This window comes from Aedes aegypti, chromosome 1, assembly GCF_002204515.2.
Source record: "Aedes aegypti strain LVP_AGWG chromosome 1, AaegL5.0 Primary Assembly, whole genome shotgun sequence".
Classification (NCBI taxonomy): Eukaryota; Metazoa; Arthropoda; class Insecta; order Diptera; family Culicidae; genus Aedes; species Aedes aegypti.
In genome coordinates this window covers 236217329-236234022 of record NC_035107.1, presented here as the reverse complement: position 1 = coordinate 236234022, position 16694 = coordinate 236217329, and the positions used below count along the sequence as shown (strand labels likewise).

Below are 16694 nucleotides of genomic sequence, written 5' to 3'. Positions count from 1 at the left end.
AACGGAGAGTGAATAGTGGGACCGATGGATTCACTAGATTATGAGTGCTCCTAACAAAAAGGCCAAAAATCAATTAATCGGATCTAAAAAATCTATTTTTGAAATTTTGATGTGCAGAAATTTTGAACTGAATTCTTTGTCCACCCGATGCAAAGTATTCTTTTAAATTCTTATCTCAAGACATCTTTGGTAAAAAAAAAATCACGATTTTCAGCATCCGTCCCACTTTTCACAGTGTGTTGCAATTACGGCGCGCGTGCATGTCGATGTCAGCTCGCGCTCGGTTAGAGGCGACCAAAGACCAGCAAGATCATCGTGTGTTTGTTTTAAAATGTTTTCTCTTTTATTTTTTGCACTGCTTTGGAAAAACACATTTAATTATGGGAAGAGAAAACATCGACATGCTATTCATTGCTGCTGCTGCTGCTGCTGCAACGTGGTTACAATTTTTCACGCTATGCTCTGGAAAAGCAAAAGCAATGATGTGGGAATGGGTTTTGCAAACTGGAATCGCGCTTGAGGTGTTGCTGTATTGAATGTTTTTTTTATAATCGACCTTTCATTCGATTTTAATTGCAAACAATCCTGAAAAATGATGTTTCGATTTTTTTTTTCTGTAAGCACGCCAGATATCAACATAAGCATAAGCATAAGCATAGATGACCGTACAATTCGTAGTTGCTACTCCGTGAATGACCAGAACAATCGAAGTTGCACAGGGAATTAATGAATGGGGCTTGGGATAAGCTTACCATTCTTCAATGTGCACAAATCGAGAGCTCAAATTTTAAAAGTCAATAACGGCGCCGGCCACGTCCTTACGGTCATCGGGGAAGGGAAGGAATGTTAGTGCAACTACCGTTGTTACTAGAGACCGAGATCACCTCTGCATCTCCACGGTTGTCATGGACAGGATATTGGGTTAGTGGGTAAGGTATAGATCTGGGAGTCACCAATGGTAGGTGATGCGATCCATGATATAATTACGCTTAACCGAATTCGCGAAATAATTCGATAATCGCATTGTACGCCGGACAAGTGTTCATCGCTCGCCCTCGCAAGAGCAAGCGATGCGATCAATAGATCAAACACAACTAATGGATCACGCCACTTTTCACTTCACCCGACCGACGCGCGACATGTTTGATCCTGCCCTCATCACCCGCCCCCGCAGGAGCAAGCGTCAAGGTCGAAGGATCAAACACTACTCGGGAAGGGTGTTTATTATTGAGGGAGGAAAAGATCTGGGAGTCACCTCTGGTCGATGATGCGATCCATGGACAAGGGGGAAATATACGACTCATATTTTTGGTAGAAGCTTTAAAAAATACGTCAACATCTATAATGTCGAACAATTCAAAAGATGTTTTTATTAATGACGAAAACTGAAAATTACATGTATATATTTTAAATTATATGAAACAGGAATAATGCCGACTCTTGTAGTGACGAACTATACATAGTTTGTTTGAAAATTACATATGAGTATTACTGTGCATTTTGTCTCGATATGGTAGAAGTTTTAAAAATACGTCAACATTCACAATGTCGAACAATTCAAAAGATAATTTTTAATAATGTATAAAAGAGACAAATATATGTATATTGAAATTGTATAAGAAAAAAACATAATGCCGACACTTATAGTGACGAACCATACAAAGTTTGTTTTAAAATTACTTAAAAGTTACGCTTTCAAGAAAATATGTGTTATCACAAGAATGAAACGAACTCACCAGTTGGTAATCCATCCTCGACTGAACACAAAACTGATACTGACAGCAAAACTTCTTGGCGTCCCGAAAACAAACCGTCTTGCTTGTGCCTTCCAAATACCTACCCAGCAAGACGCTCCAAAACAGAAAAAAAAAAAAATCTCCGGCGACGAAAACACGCGCAAAACCGTGAGCCAAATCTATCGGACGACGCAAAACCGAACTGTCCTGCTTGGGCTTCACGAAGCACTACCCAGCAGGACGCTTGGAAACAGGAAAAAAAAAATTCCGGCGATGAAAACATGCGCGAAACCGTGAGCCAAATTTATCGGACGACGCAAAACTGAACTGTCCTGCTTGGGCTTCACGAAGCACTACCCAGCAAGACGCTTGAAAACAGGAAAAAAAAAAAAATAAAAAAATCTCCGGCGACGAAAACATGCGCGAAACCGTGAGCCAAATTTATCGGACGACGCAAAACTGAACTGTCCTGCTTGGGCTTCACGAAGCACTACCCAGCAAGACGCTTGAAAACAGGAAAAAAAAAAAATCTCCGGCGACGAAAACATGCGCGAAACCGTGAGCCAAATTTATCGGACGACGCAAAACTGAACTGTCCTGCTTGGGCTTCACGAAGCACTCAGTAAGCACGCCAGATATCAACATCAGATTAATTGAGCGTGATTTGTGTGAACTGACCCAAGGCTTTCATGGAAATGATATTTTAACGGCTTACTGAATTCAAAAAAATCCGCAATAATTTCACTCTACAATACTAGTTTCGTGACTGCATATCTCCATCCTTGGTTTCACGCTCGCTAAATCGTTATGCAGATCAAGTGCTCATCTAGTTGACTGTGCTACACGCCTTCTTGTGCCAACCGGATGCGAAGCGAACATAATCTTTGTTGGGATGCTGTCTGGCATTCTTGCCACATGCCCTGCCCATCGTATCCTTCCAGTTTTGGCCACCGGTTTGCCGTAGATTTACGCGAGCTCAAGGTTCATCCTTCGCCGCTACGTACCGTTTCCCTGCACACTACCAAAGACCGTCCTAAGCACCCGACGTTCGAAGACTCCAAGTGCTCACAGGTCCTCCTCGAGCATCGTCCACGTGTCATGTCCGTAGAGAACTACCGATCGCATAAGTGTCTTGTATAAGGTACATACATTTTGTGCGGGTGTGTTTTTTTTTTGACCGCAGCTTTTTGTGGAGGCCAACGTGGCCCGACTTACACTGTTAATGCGCCTCCATATTTCATAGTTAACGTTATTATCAGCCATCAGCAAAGATCAAAGTTAGACGAACTCGTCGGCCACCTCGAACGTATCCTCGTCTATCGTAACACTGCTACCTAGGCGAGCCCTGTCGCGCTCGACCCCACCAGCTAGCATGTACTTTGTCTTGCTTGCATTCACCATCAGTCTAACTTTTGCTGCCTCGCGTTTCAGGCGGGTGTATAGGTCTGCCACCTTTTCAAATATTCGGCCGACAATGTCCATATCATCCGCGAAGCAAACAAATTTACTGGATCTCGTAGAAATCGTACCCCGGCTGTTGAACCCGGCTCTCCGCATAACACCTTCTAGTGCAATATTGAAAAACAGGCACGAAAGTCTATCACCTTGTCGTAGTCCCTGGCGGGATCCAAACGAACGGGAATGCTCGCCTGAAACCTTCACACAATTTTGCACACCTTCCATCGTCGCTCTTATCAGTCTCGTGAGCTTCCCGGGAAAGCTGTTCTCGCCCATGTTTTTCCATAGCTCTACGCGGTCGATACTATCGTATGCAAACTCGCTTACTATAGGTGACAGACGACGGAAGATGATCTGGGATAATATTTTGCAACTATGTCCTCCTAGCCGACAACTAGGCTGCTGCAACTGGGTCCTCCTAGCCGACAGTGTTTCTAAATTGATGAGTTGGCAGCAGTCTGGGTAATGAGGAAGATTGATAGGATCAATCCACGGTAGGTGACGCAATGCAGAACTCACAAGTTTCATTTGAACTCGTTCAATCCTCAACGTTTTCGTCACATGGTATGTTGACCACACAGGAGACAAGTTCACAAAATAAGGATTACAGCGCGTAGATGTCGGTGAAGTCTGAGGCCTAAGTCTAACAAATCCCAACGCTGACCAAGCATTAGCAGTAATATTTGCGACGTGTTCGTTTAATCTGATTTTGGAGTCGATTGTAACTCCGAGATCGCTGATTGATTGAACGCGTTCAATTACGGCAGACCCTGTAGTATATTCATGCCTGTATTGATGATTGCGGCGAATGAAAGATATCACTTTGCATTTGTTGCTTTTGATTCGCATTCCGTTGTCACTGCATCACACAATAATGGCGTCGACATCCGCTTGCATGGTTATGCAGTCCAAAGCAGAGCGAATTACCCGATATACATTGGCGTAGGAACAGGGGGGCCAGGGGGGCCTGGCCCCCTCCAGAATCATCCAGGATCCCCTCAGAATTTTTGATGACAATAAAAAAAATAAAACAAACCCGATTTAAGATGACGCAAATTCTACTGGAATTATGTAAATGACTCTTGTTATTAACAAAAAAATCGCTTCATTAGTTACGTTATGTAAAGCTGTACAACTATATTGAGAAAACCTCGTTTACGTTACACAGTATCAGCGCGGCTGTTCTGACTTCAGTGAATCGTGCGACAATCGAAAGCTTAACCGCCTGATTTATTTCCCATATGAGAACTCACTAAAAAAATATAATAATTGAACAACCAGACACAAATTTTGTCACAAAATTACTAAAAATACTAATACAAGAATTAAGGTTTAACTTTCAAGGAATTTCGGCATGGGAAACTTTTTATCAGACAAATGGCTAAAACAATGTAACAAATTCAGCCATAGTGTTATTCCAGCAATAAATTCTTTCTTTGATTTTGATTCAATGTTTTAAGTATTCGCATTAATAAATTTATTGCTTTAACTATATTATTTCAAGAAAACTTATTATTTCAAAAAATATTTGATTAATTGCCAACAGATTTGTAGCAAATAATTTTCAAATAACTTTTCGATATTATTCATAGAATATTATTATTATCAAATTCCTCAAGGAATATTGAAGGGTGGCTTCAGAACTTTTGAAAATCACATGGAAATTTATCAAATAATATTGTTCATACCTTCAAAGCGAATTCTTCCTGGTGGACATCCATTCCTTCTATGTCTACTCTTTATTAGCAAGTTGATTCCGGAATACGCTCCCGGATTTGCCAATAAAATGTGACTTCTGTCAAATCTAATGCTGGGATATTTCACTGAAAGTTCTACTAGAAATTATTCTGTGAATTTCTTTCAATATATCACAAAAAATTTATTACAAATTCTTTTGCGTCGCTCATCAATGGTCCTTAAGAAATGTTTCCAAAATACATCACAAGTTGCGTCAAATTCTTCTTTGCTTCAAATCTCCGGTTGATTCATGAATTGGAAAGAAAATTTTATTTGAAACATCTCTTGCCTTCGAATCTTCAAAAGAAATTTGTTGAAATACCCCTGGAAAACTTTAGCTTCCAAAGTTAGCACAGCAGAAAAGGAATTTGTAGAGAAACATGAAGTAAAATAACTGGGAAGGGGGAAAGGATATTTTAAGATATTCATAAAGAAATTTTTATTGATCTTTCCTAAAACACTTCCTCAGAAATAATTTTACCAATTATTGTCTGATTCCAAATTCCTATATTTTTGGCCGGAATTTCTAGAGGCTTTCTGGCAGAATCCTAGAATTTACCTTTTTCTCAAAGAAGTCAAAGAAGGACAGATTTCAAGGATAATTTCTAAAGATGATTCTGATGGAATCTAAAAAAGGTAAATTGTAGGAGTTTTGAAAAATTTCAGAATTCTTATACGTATGGTTCCTGATTTCTGAAAGTTCATCAACAAATTTTCAAAGTAATGTACAATACATCTTAGGTAATGTTCTTAAAAAATACCAGCAATATTTTAGCGTTCAACTTCTACTATACTACAAAATAATCGAAAATAGGCCATTCAAGTTAGTTTGTTTGATATTTTTAAAGATAGGAAAAAATGGTTTTTACTACATCAATACGTTCACAATATAGTATCATGACACTTCGGAGTTCATACAAATTATCAAAGGTATTGATTTTATTTTACTTTCAGTAAAACTGCGTTTTAACACCTATAATTTTTTATTATAAAAGACGATTATGAATTTTACGATAGGAATGTAGTAATCAAATGTCAGCTGCAATTATTAAAAAATAATCTACAAAGATCTTTCAATCCTTTTTTGTATGTGTTTCTCAACAAATCTGATATGGAGTGATTCGTAAAGGAATTAGTAAAGCAATTCCTAAAAGTATTGAGATATTCAGTGAGTAGTTTTTGAACCAAAGTCTGGAGAGTGGATAAGTTTTTAAATGTTATTTATGATAGAATCATGAGATTACCAATAAAAAAATGGAATGATTTCTAGAACCTGAAATAATACTTAATGAAATTTCTGGAGATTTTTTTTTAGAAGTTCAAGAATAAATTGCAAAATCTTAGTAAATCGATGAAAAATGTCTTCCAAAAAATTCTTTCGGGAATGTTTGGAGGATTTTCTTTTGGGAATTTTGTTAGTGCGGTTTGAAGAAAAAAAGCTTTGGAAAATACTTAGATAAATCTCTGGTATTTTGTTCACGAGAATCTTAGGGAAACATCAATTAAATTCTCTCAGATATCCCTGAACAAATTACTCTGGAAATCTTTGAGTATTTTCGTGGAAGAGTTTTTGAAAGAACAGTTCAACGGTTTCCGCTGGGAACTTTATAAATATGTTACAATTTTTAAGTTAAGCAAAGCAAAGAAAATAAAACAAAAAGTCCGAGGAAGTTTTGAAGGAATGGGGGATGTTGCTCCTTGATTTTAGAGAAATATAAAAAATGCAGGTAGATCTGCGTTGATGATAGATTGGCTTTTCAGTCCTGACAAAATTAAAAAACTGTTATTTTATTTTGTTCAACGTTTCAGTCCGTTTGGGACCTTCTTCAGATACTTAATTTTAACTGTTCTTCCTTACAGATAGATAGGCGGAGAACTTCTTTGAGAAATCATGAAAATAACAATTTCCCAATTGAATTCTTTCTAATTAATCATAACATTTTTGTGGAATATTACGAGGAATATTTAGAGTAACACCCAGAAGATTTTTTTGCGGGAAGTCTGGATAACACTGTTCGACAAAAAAAGTCGATCTGAATGCACAGAGACCGGACAACCCGGGCTTGAAAGTATAAAAATAAACAAAAATAATGGCGTTTTCAGAATGTTCGTGTCTGCCCCAGGTCATTTTTAAAATATACTTGAACTTTTTGCATTTTTTATTTAAAAATCTAATCTAATCAATAAACCGACACAGTGTTTTATATTCAGGACGAGGGAATTCATGTGCCATATAATGTTTAAAACGTTAAGTCCAATATGAAGAGTTGTAATAAGATTTACAGGAAGCCCTCCCCCTTTTTTTGCACCCTCCCCATTTTTAAAGTATCGCAAATGATGGAATATTTGATATACAGGGGGTTGTCAAAATAACTGGGACAGGCAAAATTTGGGCCAACTTTGGAATGCTGTAACTTTGACAATCGGAATCGGTGCCGGTAGTGGATCCGAATTGGGATCAAACAATTTATTCACTCAAAATATGTCGCACAATATTGTTTTCTCCCTAGCATATCATAAAATACCCTATTATAAATTGAGAAAGAGTCTTGTACAGATTTGGCCACTCATGGCGCCGCCAAGTGCCCCGGGGGAACCTTGCATAGGGGACATTTCGATTTCGACACCAAAGCATATCATGCGACGGCTCATTCTTCATGTCTTGTCGTAAATAGGGCAACTGTAGACTCAAAACGGATAGTTGACTACAGTTTTACATGCTCACTAGCGCCACCTAGCGGCAAAATCGCGAAACAAATTATCTGTCTTCCGGATGTCCTTGAACCCCTGAGCAACTTTGCCGAAGACCCGAACTTTCTATCTCTTATGGATCACAAGCTAGAACTAGTTCAAAATGCTCAATTTTAAATGCTCTCTAGCGCCCCCTAGCGGCAAAATCGCGAACTAAACTGTTCGCTTCCCGGATGTCCTTGATCCCCTGAACAACTTTGCTGAAGATCGCTTCTTTGTAAGTCGCAAGGATCTCGAGATATAGCAATGTCAATTAACCTGTTTTGAGGTGATGCTAAACTTTTCAGGGTGATTCATTATTCAGCTGTGTGTTGCAATACTTTTTTGAGTGAGTCCGTATTTATGACGGGTAGTGTATATAATAAGTACGTAGAAGACCTTCCAAAAGAAATGATTGAAAGAATTTCGAATATATTTTCTGGCCGAATTCTTCAAGAGATTGTTTAAGTAATTCGATACAGATTCTTCGAAAACTTTTCTGGTGAGATCAGAAAGTTTGGGTATGATTTTCTGTGGAAATCCCAGGACGAACTTAGTTTTCACGAAGTTCGTCCTGGGCTAAAAGAGTTCTTGATGAAAGCACTGAAAATTATGAAAATAATTTATAACGAAATTTACTTAGGAATTCTAAGAGCAATCTCTTCAAAGAACATGATTGAATCCTTGAAAAAATCGTGGAAGAATTAAAAAGGACATTCCTTGTGATTTTTTCGCTAGAATTCTTGAAGGATCACAAAAAGAATGAATGTGTACATTTAAACTACAAATGAATCTGATGTGCCGCGAAATGAGACAATATCAAAAATTATTAAAATCAATACAAATCTGTTAAAAATACGACATTTGTGAAAATAGTGATTTTTGCGACCGACATTACATCTGTAAATTGGAGATGAACCAGCCGTGGGCTGAAAATCTCCATAATAGAGATAATAATAATAATACATCTGTAAAAACAGGTATATGCTAGGCCCCCCTAGGCCCCCTCCAGACAAAAATCCTAGCTACGCCAATGCCGATATAGCTTAAGATCGTCTGACGAGAGCTGTTCACGAAAATTATGAACATCAGCGGGCCGAGGACGCTTCCTTGTGGTACTCCCGAAGTTATTTCGAACGCGCTGGAGCATGTGGAGTTGACGGTCACGTATGTCGTTCGATTGGAGGGATACGGAAACAGCCATTGAGTTGTCCATCCTGGAAATCCGGGCTGCAACATCTTTTCGACGGTCAAGAGATGCGGTACAGTGTCGAAATCCTACGCAAAATCTATGTAGATTGAGTCTACCTGCTGTTTCGATTCCACCTCGCGAGATAAGGTTGTTGTAGTCGATCTATTCCTCATGAACCCGTGCTGATATGATCGGCAATGCGGGGTTGTACAGGATGTTGTAAATGAGCTTCTCGAGCACCTTACTCAAGCAGCACAACAGCGTGATACCTCGGTACTACCGATTCGGTAGTTTTCAACACGGTAACGGCTGCCAGATTTGTGAATTGGTACGATAATAGCATTTTTTCACGTGCAAGGAAATTTCTTCTCGGCGAGACATCGATTGAAGCCATTCGTGATTGGACCTGCAAGTGTGGACGCCCAAGGAACATACATGTTATAATTGATGCATATTAACTCTTATATGGCTAGATTTTGTCATATAAGAGTCAATATGCATCAATTATAACATGTGTGTTACTCGGGGCGCATCGTTTAAACAACAACGGGTAGAAGATTGTCTGCGGCCTGCGAAACTTTTTCTATTGAAAATTGAGGTAATGGGATGCTAATGTCGAATGAGGGTTCTGCAATCTGTCATGGCGGGGTACCGGAGAGACTCGAGTAAAGACGCTTTCAAAGAACGCTGCAAACAAGGCAGCTGTCTCAGAGTTTGTGCTGTCTGAATGTCCTGAATACCGTTTTGATTCATATTACGGACACTTAAGGCCTCAGTGAAGTACAACCCAGCTTGGACCATACAAAATAAATCATTCTGTATGATTTTTTAGCGTTATTAATCGTCGGAAGCCCTTAACTTTCGGATGGTGGGTAAAGAATACGAGTCCGCAACTTGAATAATTTTAAATAAATCAAAACGTGTGGCCTTTTCATGATTCTTATTCCGGATGCTCCCTCACTTTTGCCTCATATTCCGGACGCTTTGATTCGAATTACGAACAGCTCATGATAATCATTAATGGAACAGTCAAATCATCAATTGAAATCGTTCAACCACTCAAGAGACGTCTAAGGTAGTTGGGCATTATAAATTTGCAATGATATTTATGGAAAAAACCTAATAAAACAAGCCTCAAAAATGAGAACTTTTGGATGGCGAAAATTGAAACATTTCGTGTGAAATGTTTCCCATACAAACGAGAGTGTCCGGAATTTGAAGCTGTCCGTAAAATGAATCAAAACGGTACTCTACGTTTGCAGGAATGCAGTTGTTAGACCGCTGGCGTTTGATGAAGTTCCAGAAGGACGAGGGGTTAAGTTTTGCGTAGGATTGGATTCGAGCGATATAGTAATTGTGGGTGGATAGAATCAGCGTGTTGTAACGAACATCTACATCACGCAGATGACTTTTGTTAGCAGCAGATCTGGACGAGAAGTATCTGGTCCTGCTAGTTTGAAGGGTATTGCGAAGGTTTCATAGCTCTGTGGTCCACAATGGCTTGTTGTAAACGGAGTTAGTTGCGCGATGCTTACGAGGCACATATTCTAGGATTACGTGCTTTATTTAATATTATATATTTGCTTTTTCTCGGTGACAACAGACAAAAACAGCATATTTTGCGTTACGCGTTTCGGCTTACTTCACTTTAGCCCTCATCAGACGCCTAAAATTACATTTATTAAACAGTTACAATTTACAAAGAACATTTCAATTTTCACATAAACACTTACAACATGCTGAACGCAACCTTACAGCTTGGTCTGTCAAAACTATACTACTGGTTTTCCCAAAAACCCCAATTAACGAGCGCACCTTGCTCATCACCCAGTTTCATTTTCGTCAATGTTTCCTCTCTCAGTCGTCCGTGTATGTGGCTCTCCACGCAGTCTCGCCAATAGACCATTGTACGTGGAGTAGAAATTACCGCACTCACGTTGCAGGTTTACGGTCTCTCTTTCTCCCTGCTTTTTGATATGGAAGACCTCTGCGATCATCCTGGTCTCTGGGTTCTCGATGCGTTCCAAAACAGTCGTTTTTTCGAAATCAAAGACATGGGGCCCTTCTTCGATCGTGTGCACTGCTAATCCCGATTTTGGATTCCTCTTTTTGCTGTCATTCTTGTGTTCTGCAAGCCTCACTTCCAGCATGCGTTTCGTCTGTCCAATGTAGACTTTCCCATTGGCCGCACCACATGGTATGGAGTATATCACATTCTTCTGCTTCCCTGTTGTATGGGATCCTTAGTTTTACTGAAAACAGTGTTTTTGATCTTGTTTTGCGGACGGGAAGCAGAAGAGAGACCGTAAACCTGCAACGTGAGTGCGGTAATTTCAACTCCACGTACAATGGTCTATTGGCGAGACTGCGTGGAGAGCCACATACACGGACGACTGAGAGAGGAAACATTGACGAAAATGAAACTGGGTGATGAGCAAGGTGCGCTCGTTAATTGGGGTTTTTGGGAAAACCAGTAGTATAGTTTTGACAGACCAAGCTGTAAGGTTGCGTTCAGCATGTTGTAAGTGTTTATGTGAAAATTGAAATGTTCTTTGTAAATTGTAACTGTTTAATAAATGTAATTTTAGGCGTCTGATGAGGGCTGAAGTGAAGTAAGCCGAAACGCGTACCGCAAAATATGCTGTTTTTGTCTGTTGTCACCGAGAAAAGCCAATATGTAATATCAAATAGAAGTTCATGGTGATCAATTCAACCAATAAATTACGTGCTTCAGTTTATTGTAGAATGTCGTGAGAGCGTAATCCACCGAACTGTCTGGATGGATCTCCCAGCTGATAGAGGATAGAGCAGTATTCAAAACGTCGAAGTTACAGCGCTGGAAGATAAAGCTAATATCTTTAGATTGGTCGTTAAAGACATCGGGAAAGTTTGGGCTGAGAAGCACGATGAATGACATATGATGTGTGTCCACTGCTGAAAGTGGCTCGACTAGATCGAGATGCTCCGGTAAATTAACAAACACTAGATCTAGTAGATTACCGCTGGCGTTCACGATGTTTTTCATCAACTGGAGACCGTTAGCGAGTCTCCAGCTCTTGCTCAGTGAAGCGTTTGAAGGAAGCTCGCCGTTGAAATATTCGTCCAATTTCCAGTGGAGATTGGGAGTTTAAAATCGTCTAGCAGCAGGGAAACATCTGACTCTGACATGGACTCCGTAATTTGCTGAATGCCTGATGAGCAAGCAAAGTAAAGATCAGCTCCAGAATTTGGAGGAAGGTTTGTTGTGCAGATGATCAGCCAATAACATTGCAGCTTTATGTGAACAGTAACCTGCTCGATATGCTCGCATCCAGTGCATATTATCGGCTCGCACTGGAAGGATTTCTTGACGGCGGTAAAAACTCCTCTACCTCGAAGAAAATTACTGGATAATGCACTGCGGTTGCAACGGAATATGGTGTAACCAGATGAAAACTCAGCGTAAAACTTGATAAAAACTTCTCTGCGATGCAAAGATGAGCCGATTTTGCCATTTTTCCAAAATTTTCAACACAGACCCTTAAGCGATTTGAGTGAGACTGCAAAAAAATAAATGCGAGGATTTTTTCGGGTACTCTCTCTCAGTGTTGAACAGACTCATTTCCCCGAAATTCGAATTGTGAAGCCATGGGCCGCAATTCAAGTTTCGGTGAAATGATTCGCACTCACTCACTCACTCATTTCATTTCACCGAAACTTGAATTGTGGCTCTCTGGGATCAAAATTGATCGATTTTGTGTGCAGTACTCAAGCTTAACCATCTGCTTTTCTATCTTAGGAGGATAGAGCATGGTTGTGGTAGTTCGTGGCTTCGTAGTTCGGAAAATGTTATTTTCGGGGAAATGAGTCTGAACAACACTGCTCTCTCTCTTTTGTTACGATGCTCATCTTTACTCACGCTTCAAAAGAACTCTTAAGTATCCCGCCCGAACAAGACAGTCTTCAAGGAGTTGTGAGAGCACTATTTTTTTATAGAATACTCCGTTGTGCCACAGTGCGTCCCGGTGTTGATGATGCATCGTCCGGTTGTAGGATGCGACTGACACTAGTCGTGTGTGTTCGATGCTCATCGCAGTCCGCGGATCGTGCTCAGCTCTTCTATCAAGTTTAGCACCCTGCGGGTGGCTGCAAGCTGCACGACTGTTGAAGGGACTTGTTGGGCTCGTTCGATATCTGCGTGAGGAATTTCTGCAAGCGGGAGGGGATTTAGGGAACGGAAAAGAACTAATGTCATGATACTTGCCTGGACAAGCAAGGTGGATAGCCCAGTCACATACAGTATCATCGTACCTGCCACAAGATATACAAATGCGAAAATGGCAACTTTGACAAAGAAAGCTCTCAGTTAATAACTGTAGAAGTGCTCATTGAACAATAAGCTGAGAAGCAAGCTCTGTCCCGGTGAGGAAGCAATGCCAAGAAAAAGAATTATTCATCCCTATGATCTGAATTGAGATTGAACAGTAGGAATTGAAAAAAAATGGAGTCTTCCTAAGATTTCAAACCACAAACTTTTTTCTCCGACCACAGTCGATACAAATAGCCTTTCGGTCCTCCTGAATGTACGAGAAATACAAAACCAGGAATTGAATTGACCATCAGCGGATTAGTAATCCATCGCAATCATCTGATTCTGTAAAACTAGCAAAGCCTTTTGATCCAGATGAAATTGTAATTCCTCCTGTTGTCCATCGCAACCACAAAATGCAAACCAAACGTAAAATTTTCCGATAGTCACGTACAACGCTGGATACATGATCGAATGGATACAGTACCGGATGTGGCCGCTTCGGAACAGGTGGAATACATTTTTTCCGGGAGGATGCGTTTGTTGCTTGCTCATACCATTCCCCCGGTTCCTTCCGAGAAGAAAGGGCCAGCTCCTATACAATAAACAAGTCAAGACCGACAACACATCGGACAATTTGTTTTGTGCCGTTTCGATCCGAGTTCGAAATCCTCCGGAGATGATTTGAGGATTATACGTGATTTGCCTTTCTTAGCTCTTCGAATGTGTGCTTTGCTGGCAAGTAAGTAAGACATGCTGTTGGGGTTGAATCTTAGCTGGTAAAGGAAATCTTGTAGTTTAAATATTGATTAACTTTCCTTAGGATTGGTATTATTGTGCAAGACAAATGAAAAACATGGTTTCATTTATTGTCGAGTTCCTCCTGGCATTTCGTCTAAACTGGAACAGAACCTGCTTCTTAGCTTAGTGTGCATAAGGGCACATCTACAGATATTTACTGAGAGATTGTTTTGCCGATAAACCATTTTTGCATTGGTACATCGTGTGGCAGGCACGAAGATACTCTATGCCCAGGATAATCGAGAACATTTCCATTACTAAAAGATCTTCGCACTGCTGGATTCGAACCCACGAACCCTCAGCTTGATCTTATTGAATAGCTGTGCATTTACCGCTACGGCTATGTGGGCTCACTGCCCTATACTGAGGGTATATTATTGCACCTTTTGGTGCCAAACAAAGTTGATAAACTCATACTATTTTGTGCAAATGTTGCACAAGTCTCTACTTCTGAGGACCGTGAAGAAAGGGAGGTCGGTCAGCAGAAGGGATTGACCGATCCCAAATCAACTTGACCCATCTAACTTTATTGATATCCATCGACAGGAATTATACTCTTCGTTGAGCTTTTGGCTTGGAATTGAGTGTTAGTCAACTCTGCTTCCACGAAGGAAACATTGCGTTTTCGGGGTGGATAACTCTATCATTCCGAAGGTGAAGTTCCGATGATTAATCGAGAATTGACCTTCAATCGCTTGTTTATCGGTGTTGCTATTGGACATGGTTGTGTTTTCCACGAATGTCAATTTTCCAAATGCCTTTTTCCAAATAAAACGTTTCTCTGAAAAGATTTAGATATATGGCTCTAGTTTACCACCCTGACAATACATGTACATTTTTGAACAATGTGAATTTGAGAAAAAGCGAGGCATTTTGAGCATTTCATTTGTAGAAAAGTAGTGCTTACAGAAATGCCCTCTTCAACATCTAGGGTAGATGTACCAGTTATGGACATAGTGGTTCCCTATTTCGCCATACGTAATTACTTTATTGTCTTCAAATTTTGAAAACTTTTGTGTGTTGTAGTAGTAAGATTTAAGATATATCTTGATGTAAAAATATCCAAAAAGATTTAAAATATGAAAGTTATCAAAATTTCACATATGGCCAAATAGGGAACCACTATGGCCATAACTGGTACACTTTCCCTAATCCAATTTCTCTCGCCGTTCCCTTACGGTACCTATCCATCTAGTATTCATTGCTTTCTTCTCCATGCTCCCTCTTACTTCGAGCAAACTAGACCGATATGCCGGTAAACAAATTTCTCCAGGAACTCTTTCAGGGATTCCTCTAAGAATTCTTCCGAAAACTCTTTCAGCAATTGTTCCAGGAATCCCTACAGGAATTCATCCAAGAACATGGGTTCGTCCAGGAATTCCTCCACAAATTCCTCCATTCTTCCTGGAAATTCCTCCAGGATTTCCTCCCGGAATTCCACCAGAAATTCCTCTAGGGATTCCTCGAGAAATTCCTTCAAGAATTCCTCCAGGGATTCACTCATAAATTCCTTCAAGGATTCCCCCAGGAATGCTTACTGAGACTACTCCAGGAATTTCTCCAGGAATTCCTCCTGGGATTTTTTCAGGAATTTCTCCCGGATTCCTTCAGGCATTCCTCCTGGGATTCCTACAGGTATTACTCCAGGGATTCCTCCAGGGATTCCTCCAGGGATTCCTCCAAGGATTCCTCTTAGGATTCCTCCAAGAATTCCTCCAGGGATTGTTTCAAAAATTCCTTCTGGGATTCCTCCATGAATTCCTACAGGAACTCCTGCAGGAATTCCTCCTGGGATTCCTCCAGAGATTCCTTTTGAGATTGCTCCAGGAATTCCTCTTGGAATTCGTTCAAGGATTCCTCCAAGAAATCCTTCTGAGTTTCTTCAAGGAAATCCTCCAGGGATTTCTCCAGGAATTCATCCTGGGATTTCTCCAGGAATTTCTCCTGGGATTCCTCCAGGAATTCCTCCAGGCATTCCTCCTGGTATTCCTACATTCATCCAGTGATTCTTCCAGGTATTCCTTCAGGGATTCCTCCAGGGATTCCTCCAGGTATTCCTCCTGGGATTCCTCTAAGAATTCATCCAGGCACTTCTTCAGGAATTCCTCTCAGGATTCCTCCAAGAATTCCTCTCGAGATTCCTCCAGGGATTCCTCTCGGGATTTTTCTAAGGATTCCTCTAGGGATTCCTCCAGGAATTTCTTTAAGAATTACTTCAAGAATTTCTCCAAGAATTTCCCCAGGGATTCTTTCAGAAATTTCTCTAGGGATTCCTCAAGGAATTCCTCCAGGGATTCACTCAAAAATTTCTTTAGGAATTCCTTCAAGGATTCCCCCAGGAATTCCTCCTAAGACTACTCCAGGATTTTTTTCAGGAATTCCTCCTGGGATTTCTCCAGAAATTTCTCACGGGATTCTTCCAGGTATTCTTCCTGGATTCCTGCAAGCATTCCTACAGGGATTCATTCAAGAATTCCGTCAGGGATTCTTTCAAGAATTCCTTCAGGGATTCCTCCAGGAATTCCTACAGGAATTCTTCCTTGAATTCCGACAGGAATTCCTCCTGGGATTCCTCCAGGAAATCCTTTTGGGACTCCTCCAAGAATTCCTCCAGGAATTCCTTCTGAGATTTTTCAAGGAAATCCTCCAGGGATTACTCCAGGAAATCCTCCAGGGATTCCTCCAGAGATTCCTCCAGGAATTCCTCCAGGGATTCCTCCAGGAATTCCTCCAGGAATTCCTCCAGAGATTC

The 16694-nt window shown here is 40.4% G+C and overlaps 1 protein-coding gene across 1 annotated transcript in view; it reads left to right on the top strand.

Annotated features, from left to right (window-relative positions):
* Nucleotides 1–16694, top strand: part of LOC5564696 (octopamine receptor) — a 307231-nt gene that overhangs the window by 182411 nt on the left and 108126 nt on the right. The window lies entirely within an intron of this gene.